Source organism: Pagrus major, chromosome 21 (assembly GCF_040436345.1).
Source record: "Pagrus major chromosome 21, Pma_NU_1.0".
In the NCBI taxonomy this organism is placed as follows: Eukaryota; Metazoa; Chordata; class Actinopteri; order Spariformes; family Sparidae; genus Pagrus; species Pagrus major.
This window is the reverse complement of record NC_133235.1, coordinates 19443261-19459656: the sequence shown is the minus strand read 5'-3', so window position 1 is coordinate 19459656 and position 16396 is coordinate 19443261.

The following is a 16396-nucleotide window of genomic DNA, read 5'->3' as shown; positions in this document are numbered from 1 at the left end:
AATAGGAAAAGCAACAATTTACATCTGTGAAGTTAGAGCTATAGTAATTAATTTTCTGTCAGTTTCTTAACTAATCGTTTCCTGTACCTGTATAAACTGTAAAGTTGAATCTTTAACAAGACATCATATTTTGAAAACTCTTCACATGTCATTTGTGAAGTAGTAATTACGAACACAAATAACCAAGCGCAGTTTGTCTTAACCACAAGTCAAGGACACAACAGATCATAGCAGTACATGTCACCAACATTATTAAACAGGCTACAACAATCAGGATTTGGTGCAAACAAAATCAAAATAAATAAAGAAAAAACCTGATCCATATAAAAATACAACTGGAGTCCAAATGTTGCCACAAGGGACCTCAGGATTCTTCACATTTATGTTGACATTTTAAATGATTAAATGATTTTAAATGATTAAATAACTGAAATAAGTTTGTGTAACCATTTTCGAACACACGGTGGAGTTTGTGTCTTCCAGTCTTTGAGAATATGTTTTCTTGCCAGTACAATGCCCATCATTAAATGTGTGTGAATGTGTGAAGGGAGAATCAAAGACTCCTCCAAGCATCCAGAGAGAGCCAAGTCTCTGTCTGGAATTAATATTAGTACTTTTACTTAAGGAAGGAATATGAATATCCCCTGCTTAAAGGTCACAATTATTTACATGGCTTGATGAGAAAATATATTTTTTATTTTTGTTTCATTTAATTTTCTTTTAAATTTGGATTAACTGACCCCTTAATATTAAAGAGATTATCCAATCAAAAAACTGACTTCTAAACATGGATGTTTGTTTCCGTGTTCCTCTGACATCCTGATTTTATCAAGTCATCTTAAATTGTCATTTTAGAGGCATTATAAAATAATAAACATGTGATGTGCTTGAGTACTTGTAGAGGTGTTTTTTTGTGTAATGAAAGACAATCAGCACAAGACAACCAGGTCAGACAATGGCCACAAGACACAAGAGTCACATCCTTCACCAAATCAATTACAGGGATCATTACTTGGCCTCATGACGAGCCTGATATTTAGTATAAATTGGCTCGCTGGAGAAGCAGTCAGTCAACCAATCCTCTCAGCACTCTCTCACACTCCAGCTCTGCTCTACAGGAGAAAGAAACCTGCTTCATTATTCAACCATGATGACTCTGCTGCTGGCCTCCGCTCTCTTCGCAGGACTGTTTGGCTCTTTAGCTGCCGCCCCTGCTCCTGCTCCTGCCCCTGCTCCTTACCATGCCTTCTGCAGGTCCCTGTGGTGAGTATTGCTGATCTGGCTCTGATGGAGTTGTTTCATGTCTCTGTCTCAGGAATCTTCAATGAGAGCTTGACACAACTCTGAATTGTTGCTGCTCCTTCTGTTTCAAGCATGAATGTGTCCAAACTGTGTTTCTTTACTTTTTCTAGGCTCTTTGCAACACCTTGTGCTGAAATCAGCACCACGTTAATGCAACAGATTCAAGCTTTTGACCCTCTGGTTGGCTGCGCTGAATGTCAGTACAAGGTAAGAAACACTTGATGATATTTTAGATTTAAATGTTAGAGAATTTATTATATTTAGTGAGACGATGTGTGGTTTTCTGTTCCAGCTTGTGGCAGCCCTCCCTCTATCTATCTTAGCCAACCACACTTCTCCTGATGGCCTTCAGACGGAGACCATCGTCTTCAAATTCAGACCCACCATACTGGCCGGTGGCTGCCGTGTGTCTGTAAGTATAAATGATGCTCATTCTTTAACAGCGACTTCCACTGTATAGAAAGCAAAGTTATAGCTTTAGAACAAGATATACTTAAATTTGTATCACTTTTGTTCAGTAATGATTTTAAAAATCTGTGATAAACTACTTTAAAATGCAAAAGTTGGTCTGTATTCTCTGCCATTGTCATTTTACCTTCCTTCTGTTGGGAAGAGAGTAAAAATACTAACACATATGTACTGTTCTCTAATGTTTAACATAACTGCAGCCTTGATGGCTTACTTTAGCATTCCCTTTCGTGTGCTCACAGCTAAGTTTCTTTTTATTTATGCTACTACAAAAACTCAACATCTTTATCAAGTATATATAACTCATTTATTTTCGCTAAATATAACACACAATCACCCAGAAAGTAACATTTTAGTGAAATATAGGGACATGTTTTGAGGCAAATTTCACTTCATCACTGGCAGACTTTTGTTTAAAACTTATGACAAACAAGAAACACATTGTATTAATTAATTTATTTTTTTTACTTAATATTGAAGTTGCACTTTTTTCCAGTGATGATCTTCGGATCCAGCAGCAAAAAAGACAAAGAAATAGTCTGACAGAGGATTTATAATACAATAACTAAAGAAATCTTAAAGTAATGTTGAGATTGATTTGTTACTGTGACAAACACCACCAATAAAGTCATTGGTATCAGCGTACAAACCCCAGTTTAAAGGGCTCTTCTTGCTTCCTCACCAGGGCCTGTCCTCTTCTCTTGGATTCACCACCCTTCTTGATGGCGGCCTCAACTACTGCAACCTCTTTAACCTGCTGTCAGGTGAGTTAAAGGGGCCGGGATCACCTGACAGCATGAATTTATGAATGACTTATTAAGGATTACTGAGCACGAACTGTCTCTCATGACTGACCACATTTCCATTTGTTTTTGTTTTGATTCTAGCCAGCGGACTCACCTCAGCACCAGGCTTCATGGAGCTGACCAATGAGTGGGCTTGCCTGGGCTACGGACTCGCCACCTGTAAAGCCTAAAAAGCTTGAAGATGGATCATGAATAGTTACATTTGTATTAGAAATGTAGTATTTTTTTCTGTGTGCTTTAGAAAAATATCAATAAAAAGCCACAATTTTATTACGTTCTCTGCATGTGTGCTTTTTAATTTTTACCACAATGTCGCTGCACTGTGCCACACACTGCTAATATCTAAGCACCTGGTTTGACTTGAGGCAAGTGAACATCTCCAGTGTAAAATTCACTGATACTGGTTGTTAAGGACAGGAAGTGTCAGTGGTAATATGACATCGACAGCGTGTCATCCAGTTAAAGCGGGGCGATGCAGATGAGGCTCTGACACCTCCTGACGGGAAGTCTGACAAAGACAAGCTGTAACATTTGATTGTAAGAAATTAAGCCGTCAGTTGATTGACTGGCAAACAATTTGTCATTATATGAGTTGTTTACAGGGTTGTATATGGGTCAGTGGCCACTTTAGGAGACAAGACTACACTAAGTGAATGAGCAGAAATATCTAAATGAATTTTTTGTTGGTAAGTGATGTCTCTTTTTGTGTTTTTAATGGTGTTTTTCATACTGTGCAGGTTTCTGTCTGAAAATGTTGTTTACTTTAAATTGTTAATGGCACAGCCAGTGAAGAACTGTGAAAAAGATAGGAGACCAAACAAACAGCCGACTAAGAAAGACGTTTTATTAACAAAAAATGGAAGCACAACAAGATCAAAACAAAACAACCCACAAGTTGGTCACTTATTAATGTTTAAGATCAAATACTGTATAAAATTCACATAACAGGAAAATAAATTAATCGATAACATTCCAAGTACACACAAAAACACAATATATATAGTTAAAGACATTCAATCAAAGCAGTTTCTCTGGAATAGCAGCGAACACCAATGTGAACAAAAAGGTCCCCAAGTTTTACTAAATTTGGCAGGTGAACCATGTTGAGTACACCTAATTTTCTCTAGATTAACGAAGCAAATAAAGTCCTTGATCCATTAAGAGTGAAGAGAGAGGGAATTTGCCTCAGAGAGAGACAGGCTGCAGAAGAAGGGTGATAAAAAGGCTTATCAAACCAGGCCCACGTATAGCTCATCGCTGATGACCTTCCTTTAGCGCCTGCAACACATGAACAATCAGAGCAGCAAGGAGTGACAGAGACACCTATGTGCCTCGTGGAGTGGTCGTCACAACGTCATCAATTTATATAAATAAGGATGTTTTTCCAACTTTAGCTTTTTGGTTATTAAAGCCGCTACAAGGAACTTTCATTTTGTGGATTCTGGCGGCCCCTGTGGACAAGAGTGGTATGAGCACCACCGCCTCGTGCTGTAAAGATTTCGCTAGCTTTTGTGCATTTGTTTGGAAGCAAAGAAGAAACATATTTTTAAATACTTTCTTTCTTCTTTAAACACAGCTGTTTGCAGGATGCGATAAGGTAATGTATATATTTATGGCTCTGTAAGATTAATAACTGTGATATGACGATGGTGAAACAAAGTAAACTTTGTTGAACAGATAACTCGGTAATAGTAATTTTGTTGAGAAAGCTGAAGTTATTAACATTCCCTTGCAATGTTATAATTTCCTGGGGAATCCGACACGGTCACAGGTATTAAGAGTAACTACCACACATTAGAAACAGCCAATCTTCTCACTGAGGGTCTCATTTGCTTATGTAGAGGCCTCATTATTAAACTGAGACTGTTTCATAACCAGTTAAATCCGTCCTAGTAGTACGTTTAAGTCATTACGTTTAATCATTTAGAGAAAATATTTGAGACTGTGTAAACATTCGCAAACAAACATATGCACATAACTTGACATGAGCTCTAACAGCTGTGACTTATGGCATGAGGGGAGTCTAATCGCTACATGATGACTGCCTCTCATCCTTCATCTGATCAATTTTGATCTTGCCCTCGTGATGAGCCTTTGTGATTTGATGCTTCCTTGGAAATTGTAGCCACTTGCTCAGTCACAAGCTCAGATACTTTACCCTCTGCAGAGCGAGCAGCCAGCACACTCTCAATTTCTCCACGTTGAGGACACCTTCTTCACTGCCACCATGAGGCCTCTGCTGCTGGTCCCTGCCCTCATCTCAGGCCTGTTGGTCTCTTTAGCCGCCTCACCTATACCTGTTCCCTACCATGCTTTCTGCAGGACGCTCTGGTAAGACTCACTTATCTGCCTGCATCTCCTGTTTCTTTGTGTCGTGGTATTCAAGCCTAGAAAGAAAATGCTGTCAGCCAGGAATACCAAATATTAGACATTATAAAAAGAAAAAACATCAGTTGGAAGCAAATTGTTGCTGTCTGCTGTCATTTCAAGAATAATGTGTCCATGCTGTGATAATTGCTGCAGGCTGTTTGGGCTGCCATGTGCTGACGTCGGTACCAAACTGGTGCAGCAGATTCGAGCCTTCAGTCCTTCGAAAGCCTGCGAAAAATGTCACTATATAGTAAGTTCTGCTGTTTGATTACTTCTCTGGTGGCTGACATGTAATTACATTTGATTACCCTACATATAAAGGTAAAACATTGATTTTTCTGTTTCACTGGTGATTAAAATACAAGCCTTTGTTTTCAAACATCATTGAATGAAACATCTAAGAATATCAGAAAGCATTAATGGAAGTCTTACAGTGCAAAGCTCTCTCTGATTGCCATGATTTGTTGTGTTAGATTTGGAAATATGACAATAATCATCACGTTTTATACGCTGTTCTTTCAGCAGTACCATCTTTTCATGGTATAATTTTAAACTGAATGTGCGTTTTATGCCTCCATGGGTCTGGATATCTTGAAACTCAGTAATTTAGAGATTAGATACAATGTGAAGCCAGATGACATTCTCAGCATTGGTTACAATAAATTATCAAATATTAAGTCATTCTCCTTTTCATTTGAGAAGGCGTGTGCTAAAATTTAGAAATGCAAAAAGGAATTATTTGCCGATATTCAGTGTATTTCACTCATTACTGCTCTGTAGCACGTCTGATCTCATCTCACGTCTAAAGTAATTTGACCTAAAAAAAACAGCATTTTCCACTTATTTGCCCACTGTCAGAGCTGCTTACTTCTAGACTGAATTACAACTTACTTTGATATTTCTTGTCAAGTAAAATTATCTTGCTGCCTTGACAGATAATTTCACCAGCACTTATTCATTTTTATTCTCACATTCAATGTTCTAGCTTTCCTTTTTTGCTGTGCAGTATTTATATAGCAAATCACAAAACAGTCTGAAACAGGTTCATACAGCACATGATGCCCAGTGTCATTAGACCATTAATTCAAACTAGAATAAACTATCATTATAACAGTTCTGAGTGACATCAGTGTTTAATAGTTTGTGTTTTAAAAGTTGGTTATTTTTTTTCAGGGGATAGCCTTTGAAAAGCATGTCTGCAAGTCTGCATTTTGATTTAAGCCTCAATTTGTTGTTATATGGCGTTTTTCTTAAATAAAATACTCTAATTTCAAATTATAGTCAAAGGCCAAAGGTATGTGGACACACCCTTGAAGGCTGCAGTTGTTTTTCACAGTTTGGCCTCTGCCTCTTAATTCAAAACTTGGAAAAATGTAATGCTACAGCATATTTTACAAAGTCCTGACCCCCACTAGGGGTCGCCAAAGCTTCACAGGGGGTCGGGAAGCCTTCCATATTCAATGGGTGTATGAAAACTTTTTTTCTTTTTAATATACAGTAAGCCTACATCTCAATATTTCATTCATCTTTGTTAGTATTTGTTGAGTTTACATTATTATTTAAGATACAAACACAAGCTGTATTCACAGAGCCTAGACTCTGCTGACTGGCCTCGTCCTACATTAGAAAAGTACATAGTTAAATAAATGAAAGAGCTAATAGTACAATGGCTGAGAAGAAAACACTAAATATGTCCAAATGGAAGCTGATTAAATATGTTAACATAATACAGATAGAGAATTGAATGAAATGTTCCCAAAAAACTCATCTGTGAAGCAATATCAACTGGATTAATCTGCTCAGTACCATCCAGATCACTTGTTTTAAACAAATCTCCTGCGGTTATTGTGTTCACAATTTGGGTAAGATGTAGAGTTTATCAATCGTTCTGTATTATTATTGTTATTCTTTGAATGTAATAGGATATAGTATCCATAAAACATGACCTGTCAGAGGTTGTCAGCTTACTCAAAGGGGTTCCTGAGGGAAAAATGTTAGGAACCACTGTTTTTGCAAGCCTTGATTTTTCAAGCACTTACCTGACCCCAACCTCATTAAACAGCTTTGGGATTAATTTAACATCAAGCCAAGAGTCATTTATTCACTTCTCTTGTGGCCGAATGGGAGCAAATCCCTGCAGCCTCCCCTAAAATCTTGTGGAAAGCCTTCAAAAAAGATTGATTGTGATGTTTATTTTATTACCGTGGAATGAGATGCAACACATACTCCAGGCCAGTTAGTTTTCAGTATGTTTACACAGTGCAAAATGACTCTTGTTATCATATATTAGTTTGTGTATAATCAACTGTATTGTCCTTCGTTCCAGCTTGTTTCAGCCACCAAAGAATCGATCCAGGCCCACCACACCTCCACAGACAAGATGCAGGTTGAGAGCTTAGAGTTCGACCTCCATACCACCGTCCTGACCAAAAGCTGCCGCGTGTCTGTGAGTCACACTAATGTTCACTTCTTCACGTGAATTAGTCACAGAATATAAACTCATATTTTTGTTTGCTTGCGTCAGGCTCAGTCCACCTCTCTCGCCTTCACCAGCCTTTTCGACGATGGCCTCAACTACTGCAACGTGTACGACCTGCTGACAGGTGAGTGAGCTTTAACTTGAACCAACACGATTGTTTTTTCTGTTCGTAAACACACTTTCTTTCCTCTTTGTGGATGCATTGTGTGTTCAAATAAACCAATAAATGTGACATGATTTTATTTTCAATCTTTTGTTTTTTAGCGAGTGGCCTCAACTTAGCACCAGGCTTCGAGGAGATGACCAGTGAATGGGCTTGCCTCGGCTACGGATTCGCCACCTGTAGGACCAACATAACTTTCACCTAAACAACTGAATAGGTCGATAGCCAGTGACCTGCAAAACGACATACAGTTATACAATTATAGCTATGTTTTGCTGCTTTTGTTGTATCGTTGTAACGCTTGTAACGCTTTTGAAAATGTATGCAAACATGTTAATCCATGTTGATTTGGGTCATGTTTTTGTACCTGAAACATGTCAAATGTAAGAGATCTTATCAAATATAGATAAATGTCATTAACTCACACCCAGACTTTATTATATACAAGATATAAATTCAAGAAAAATGTTATTCAAAGTGCCTTAAAGCTAAATAAGATATAATACAATGATCAATTGTGCTGTTTTGTGCCGTCATCATGACATAAAAATAAATTGACTGAATTTTTCCACCTACTGTTATATATTCTGTGGAATCATTGCATTTGTGATTTACAAGGTAACATTTGTGATGGTCACCCACAAGTCAGATGACTTTTATTAGCTGGCAGGACATTTTCAAAGTGGAACATCGAGGCTTGACAGTCAGCCGAAGACGTCAGTGGATGTGGTCATGTTATTTAACATTTGTTGTGTAGCATTCAATCATTTCTTTATTCCTCTTGGAGCACATTAGGATCAGACAAGCATGAAGCCTGTGTAGCTGGACAAAATGACTAAAATATTGTTTACCAGCCTAATGTGATAAGAACAAAAAAAGAGAGGCCACAGGGGAAAAACTACTGCTGCTAAGCATAACTAATGCTGCAATCACACAAACACACAGCCGGCAGAATCAGATCTAATGTGTGATTTTCTGCATTGCAAAACAACAACAACACATGACCATTAGTAAAAATGCAGAGAATGTGTGTTTCTAATTAAATAAATTAGTAGATGAGAATAGTTTGCAAAAAAAAACCCACATTAAAATGACGAATAAAAATGACAACATACTTGTACTGTATAACTTTACCATGATTGTACGATTTAGTGTTCACAGCATTCCCTATATTGTCCAGAACTATAATGTGTGATTTGGCAGAGTTGTACTGGAACTGTTGAACGGTGGCAAAAAATCAAAACTGACATTCAAAATCGTTCATCACCCAACAAAATGTTAATAGTGACTGTCAGTTTGTGAGTTTGTGGTTTCGTTGTTTCCTGTTTCATTTTGAAGTCATATCTTCCTGTCTCATGTCTCACTTTCTACTCCCTCCCTTTGTCCGTTTTCCACCTTCGTTATTGTCTGCTCCTACCTGATGAAGGCTAACCTTGTGTGTTTTTTTACAATCATCCCTGGTTTGTACTTTTTGCTTTTGTTACTTGGATTTCTCTGGTTTTCTTATCTGCCTTTTGCCTGCCTTGTGTTGTTGCTTCTTTAGATTCTGGATTTATTAGACGTTGCTTTTCAGCTTCATTTATTGTTTATTAAAGCTCGCTTTTTGTTCCATTACCTGCCTGCGTGTGTGCCTTGCGTTTGGGTCCCTTTTTGTGTAATCTGACAGTGAGATCCTTTGGCCTGGGATCTTTATTTTTCTATGTGTTACAGCTAAACATATGATTTCTCTGGTCCAATCACTGATATACAGCATGTCTGAAAGTTAAAAACACAATGATTATCATATTTCTGTTGTCAATGATGTGACATAACATTATATGATACTCAGAAGGAAGACAATGAAAATGGAGCATCAATAATTGTTTTAGTGTTCAAGAGTCTTGTGGGTAGTTTGACCAAAGCATTATGCAACTGTGTTAATAATCCCTTTACAGTCATTCTCAAGGCGAGCTCATGTGTGACCCAGTTATGACCCGTTTCTGAAGAGAGAAATAAACACACCAGATGATGTAAAGACCAATAACAGAGTTTCTAACCTTGACCTTACATGCAAATTGAATTACTTGAGAGGTTTTTGGACGAATGATTTATTCATTTTATAAAACATGTAGGCTATCTTTTAAAATGTAACTTGTATGAAATCAATGTGGAGGTATCTCTGTTCTTTCGAGAAACCTGTACAAAAGTTTTAAGTTGCATGTTGTTACTTTAACCCAGTGTTTTTCAATCCAAATCTATTCTGCATGAAGAAACAACCTGTCATTCATCAGAAACTGTGTGAATATCAGCGTTTTCCCTTTTTACAGTGCCGAAAGACTGCATTCATTCAGTGGACACCACTTGTTTTTATTTCAACACAGCTGTCATATATGTTTTCTTTACTAAAGTAGATTTTTATTATTATTATTATTATTTCTTAAGATGGTAAACAATATTTTTTTATCAAGAGATAGTACTTGTATAGCCTAAGAAAGTATCACAAATGCACAGAAAGTAGTTTTGAATGCAATTTACTGAAGGCACTTCCAATAATGGTCAAATGTGAACAACATAAACCAACAAGGCAATCTGAGAGGGCAACCACAAGCAGCCGCTTCACCCACTTGTCTCACACCTCTCTTATGGCAGCTAGTCACACGTCTTGCAGGTCTTGACTCACGGTTATCAAACCGTATCATGGTGTGATGTGTATCATGGTGTGATGAACAGGTTAAATGTTGAGGTGATGTCCTCAACATGGGAAACAGCATATCTTGTGGGACCTGGAGTCATCCTTATGACATTTTGTGCTGCCATCCTGCCCTGGTTGTCATATGGTGATGAGGACCATGTTATCTTGCCATTTTTTGACAAAAAAGCTTCTCATTCAGCTTGAGACGTTCCTTCATCTGAAGATGATGCATCATGCTCTGGGTTGTATTCCTCCCCATCTTCTTCTTCAGATACCTCCTCATCTTCCAAATCAAGTGGGCCTTACTGGAGATCTGAAAACATCAGCCCTACGGCCTGTTCAGCGGTGAAACGTGCACTCATGGCTTCAGCACAAAGAGAACTGAAGGTACTTTCATCTGCAGCACATTTAGAGACTCTGAATGTAGAAGTATTAGTAGACAACACCTTGATGGTTGTGTCTGAAATTGTTTGAACTTTGATCTTTGAAAGTTGTGTATGGGGTCGTGGAAAGGTGATGGTACACCTGCACGAGAAAGTTTTAGTTCTGTCTAAGATCAATGAGCCGTGTGTGTGTACAGCTTCCATGGAAATATGAATAAAGGCAATATTTCCCTTTTTCTAATGTTGGGTTCACTTTAGGAAAAGTCATAAAATTTCAAGTTGAAAAAAGAACATTTAAGGGGTTTTCTCTGCTGTTAAACACAGTTTAGGGTCATTTTTGACCCAAAGACAACAGGGGGGTTAAATGATGGCAGCTGTGTGAGTCACTTTATTTAGGAGCCAAATTTTAACTACTATGTCTTCATTGATTAATTCAAATCCCTTGTGTTGACTGCTGTGTTGTAAATTAAGATATGCGATTATTTTCCACAGAAAAACATCTGTAAAATGTGTAAATTCTAATTTTGCAGGCCATATTTAATTTTGCAACATTTATTCACGATAGATCAGCTCCACATGTTCATATCATTATATCCCATCTGCTCCACAAGCAAACTGATCATTTAAAAACAGAAATAATAATTCAGAACAGACTGGTAAGTGCCCTCAAAACGTTTTCAGCTTTTACTTAGCAAATCAATTCTCTTTATCTTTAGAACAGCACAGAAATTTAAATCATGACAAAACACACTTCAGACATCGTAATTATTTGCAGGCAGAAAGTCCGTATCCGAGGCAGAGCCACTCGTTGGTGAACTCCACGAAGCCTGGAGCGCTGGTGAGTCCACTTCCTGTACAGACAGGAAACAGAATCACAGAATCAGAACAGACGGTAATTAACAATCCTCAGACAGTGAGGGAGTATCGCTGAAATTTGACTAAAATGAAGTTTTATGAAACCAGCAGAGTACCTACCTTGTATTACGTTGCGGAGGTTACAGTAGTTGGTGCCGTTATCAAACAGGCTGTACCAGAATGCAGACATGGATTCTCCCTGAACAGCAACCAAATAAGACAAGTTAATTACATTTTAGGTCATCTGAAAATAATCCTTTTTTTTTATTCCTGTTAAATTAAAGGATTAGTTCACCCAAAAATTATCTATTCACCTTCATACTAATGGAAAGTCAGCTGAAGTTTTGTAGTCCACAAAACATTTCTGGAGCTTCACAGCAAAACAGCGTTGCAGCATTTTCCAAGACAACTGAAGTAGCAGGGGACTTGTTTTAAAATGAAAAAAAAACCAAGAGATCCAAAATTGATTTGCAAAGATGTTATTTACACTCTTTTTAAAGCCGAAAAGCGTTCGCACACACCCAAACAAACAAGTCTTTTCAAATCAATTTGGGATCATCGGCCTTCCGTATACTTGGATTATTCCGTTTTTCAGTTATTTTTTCACAATTTAAAACAAGTCCCCATCTACTTCAGTTGTTTAGGAGAATGCTGCAACTCTGTTTTGCTGTAAAGCTCCAGAAATGTTTTGTGGACCACAAAACTTCACCTGACTTTCCATCAGCATGACGGTAAATAGATAATGATTGAATGTTCATTTTTGGGTGAATTAATCCTTTAACATAAATTCTCTGATGTAATGGATGTGAATATGTGACTCACCTCTATGTGGCAGCCCAGGGACATGGATGTGTCGATCATGGTGAAGTTAACAGCTTCGATCTGGCCGATGGCTGAAGTGTGATTAGCCTGAATAACTCCTGAAACCGCTGAAACGAGCTGGATTACAGCCACAAAACAATCAGGATTAAATCTAGCGACATGACAGCCACCAAAATAAATTCACGTGATACAAAATTTTCTCTTGAAGTTTCTCACCTTGTATGAGCCCATGGCTTTAATCTGGGTCAAGATGGCCATTTTAACTTGATCACACGGCACTCCAACCAACCTGGGAGCAGAAAGAGTAAAATATATCACTGACTCGATCTATCAGTCATGCATTTGTATTTATAGGCACTTTTTCAGCTTTTGGTTTATTATATCATGTATCTCCTCCTAATTCACACTGGCTGAAGGAACAAATCTAACAAACACTCAAAGAAAAATAGATGAGGTCTTACCAGACAACCTTACAGAAGGCGTGTGTTGTGTCGGTCGGTTTCCCACTCGTGATGATGCACATCCCCACAAAGAGAGCGCAGGCCACAACCAAAGTCCTCACAGCCATGATGAAGTCTGTCTGTCTCAGTCCAGAGTTCTCACAGGAATGTGTGGACGGTTCTGCTGTTGTGGTTTATATGAACCCTGCATGACAAGGGGCAAACCTTGAAGACCATTGGCTTGTCATGTGGACCCGTGGAGAAGTGATTTGCATGACACTTTGCATGAAGTACTTGGCATCTTTCACACAAGCAGGGATGGATTCCCAGCAGATGTCTCTGGGAATTTAGGAAGAATCCTATATATGTCTGTACTTTCAGACACGAATACTACTATAAACTTTTATTCTGTTATTCTAAAGCATCTCATTGTTTGTGAAATAAAGTGAAAAAACTATTAACTAAAGTTTAATCAACTATACATTTACCATTTACCAATAATTGCAATTAACATTATTAGTTTTGTAAGACATTTTGATATATATAATTTTAGATAGGTTGATCTTCCTTTTTACAAAATGAAAAATGGCCCTCAGATATTGTGATGTACAAATACGGCATTGCCAAAGTAAACATCATGAAGAGCTCATTATCTTTTCGTTGTGTGCTTCTTTATATAATTGTTTGTTGAGTCTTCCTTGATTATGTTCGCTTAGTTTTGTATTCATTTATTTATTTTTGTTAGGCTACTGTTTGTTTTTCTCCTTGATGGAGCCGAGGTCTCTTCTATAGGCCTGTGGCTTCTTGGCCTCTGTGACTCATCTCTTATTTTCTCATTATCCAGATTTTTTTGCAGTCTTATTTGAGTGCATTGGGAGCCCTTAGGTCCAATTATGAGATTTCTTAAATAATATTGCATGCTATTCATTTCAGACAATAAGGAGCCTCCAGCTTTGTGGCGGCAGTCTATTTCAGACAGTTTCTGTTTCACCATGGAATACCTCAGGCGTGCAGACAAAGTGAGGTCTGTATAGAAATCCATGAAGTATTTGGCAGTGAACAAGTTAACCTGGCCCGCACAGAGATCTGACTTCAACCATATCAAATACCTTGGGAAAGAAGTAGAAATTCAGGCATCAAGCAGGACTTTATCACTCAACATCAGTAATGCTCTTGTGGTTTAGTTGGAGCAAATCGTTGCAGCCAGATTCCAAAATCTGCCAGAAAAACAATTGAATGCCCTCATTTTTGGAATGATATCGTCAACAATTCAGTTGTTGTTTTGATTTTGCTTTTCCTTTACGTGAACCTGTCTATGCTGCTGTATTCGCCAGGACTTCATGCAAAAGATTATCTGAATCTCAATGGGAATATTCCTGGCAACATAAAAAATAAATTAAAAAGACACAATCACATGAGTGTGGTGCTCAGGGGTCCACATACTTTACACACATACATACGAAGGGACATGACGGGTGTATGTTAATTTGTCTGAATTTCAGTTGAAGTCAATACAGACGCTATTTTCTTCAAAACACAGCTGATCTGTTGTTTCTGTGTCTTTGTACTTTGATTCAATTGAATTTCTGTGTTTTTTTGTTGTTGACAGTGATTTTGTTTTGGGCTTTTTGTTAAGTTACAGTACAGTGACTTTAAATGCTCCCACACTGTCTATGACCTTATTAATCAGGAATTGAAGCGTAGTGTTTATTTCCTGTCTGTTTATCATCCTCGGAAACATGTGCCTCTGTTTAAATGAAACATTATTAAGGGCGAGGCTTGCAATTCATCATGGTTTCATTGTCCTCATAATTCATCATCTCACTGTTATTTCTTGAAACAAACAGGCCTATTGATTTTACGAATGCTTGAGGCTCTGGACTGGACAGCCTAACCAGTGTGACAATTAGATAAAAGACCAGAAAACAACAAACAGAGCACCATTCAACAACTGGCTGTTATTCTCATTCATGTCATATAAAGTGACTGAAAACATTGCACTTGACCCTGAGACAAGAAGAGTAGTATGATACATCTGTATTTGTGCTTTTAGTGACATTCTGGGAAACAGAATGTCAATTGACAAATCTGATGTTTTACCACATAAAACTACAAAATATGTTCCTCGTCTCTGTCTGCAGAGGGCACCAGACCACAACACTTGACCGAACCTCGAAATCCTGACAGGATTCCAGACTCTTGTCTCTAAGGGTTGCAACAATTATCTGCCACGATGAAGATGTTTATTGTAGAAAAATGTTAGAATACGTAAATGCAGAGAGGAAGAAAGAAAACACAGTGTTTAAAGTGAGTTTAATGGTAACTTTAGAGCATAGAGGCCATTCTTTCAGTACATTTCCAAATCAAATCTGATGGTACCACAGCAAACAAACCTAGCAACCAATCATAACAAGGTTTCATTATATACAGACTCTGACTCAAATTCTTATTATATCTGAGCTGCGTCTCAGGAGGTCTGTCCACATGGGAGAGGTTGTTTTAGTCATCCCTCTCCATGAGAATCTCCCTGTGGTCCAGTCCGTCTGAAACATGTCAGCCATACAGATGAATGGGAGTGACAGTCTTCTCTTTTCTCTAATGAGGAACCCTGCAGTGGGATGGTGCTCGGGGCTTATGAGTAACAGGACTCAAACAGTCATTAACCATGAGAGCTTTGTATCATTTTTGAGTTGGTAAAATTAATTTTGCATCTCTGTTACCTTGTTTGCTTTTTTCTTCCTTTTGCTGTCACAATGGCTAACTGTATTGATTTTGTCTTTCAGTTTATTATCAGCAGAGTTGCTTGACTTTCTTTTATATATCAGTGGTGCTTCACTTTTGAGTTGACCAGTTTTTATTCAGAGATCTTCATGATGTGTGTTTTTTTTTTTCATTTCAAGTTGGAGCTGCATTCTCTATTTGGTTTACGCTGGGGATATGTTTGATTGCATGTCATATTTGTAAGAAAAGCTGACTTTTTGAGACCCACTTTGAGATGGCGGCCGACCAAACCGACAGCCCCAGAGCGTCAGTATTTGACAAGTTGGGAATGAGACAACAGAAAAAAGACTTTTCTTACAAATACAACCTTTAATGATTTACTGATAACCGATTCAAAATGTGTGAACTGATGATCAGAAATGGGCCAAATACATTTGTAGATACAAGTATCTTGTTACAAATTACAAATACTTTCTCACCAAATATGTCTATATAAAATACAAAATACTGATTTGAGATAATGTATTCGATTGAAATTGAAGAAATACAAAAAAAACATTCTATACAAACTTATTCTATTACATTTTTGCCAGTGAGTCGCCTAAGTTAGTCAATGAAGATATTTCTCTTCTGATTAAAATGTCTGCCCCAAAACTACATTGTGCACCTTTAAACAGTTTTTTTCTAACGGAAAAACATCCAACATATTTAAAATATTATTAATGATTAACCGATAATTGGTTAGTAAAAGAAAGTTTATTTGTATTTTGTACATATTATGATAAAACTTGTTTATTTCATTTTCGTATATTTAAATGTTTTATTTTTTTTGTTTGCCTGTTTGTTTGTTTTTCTCTGTTTCTCTTTTTAACCTATTGTTAGGATTAATTAAAAAATTTAAAAAAGTTATTGTTTA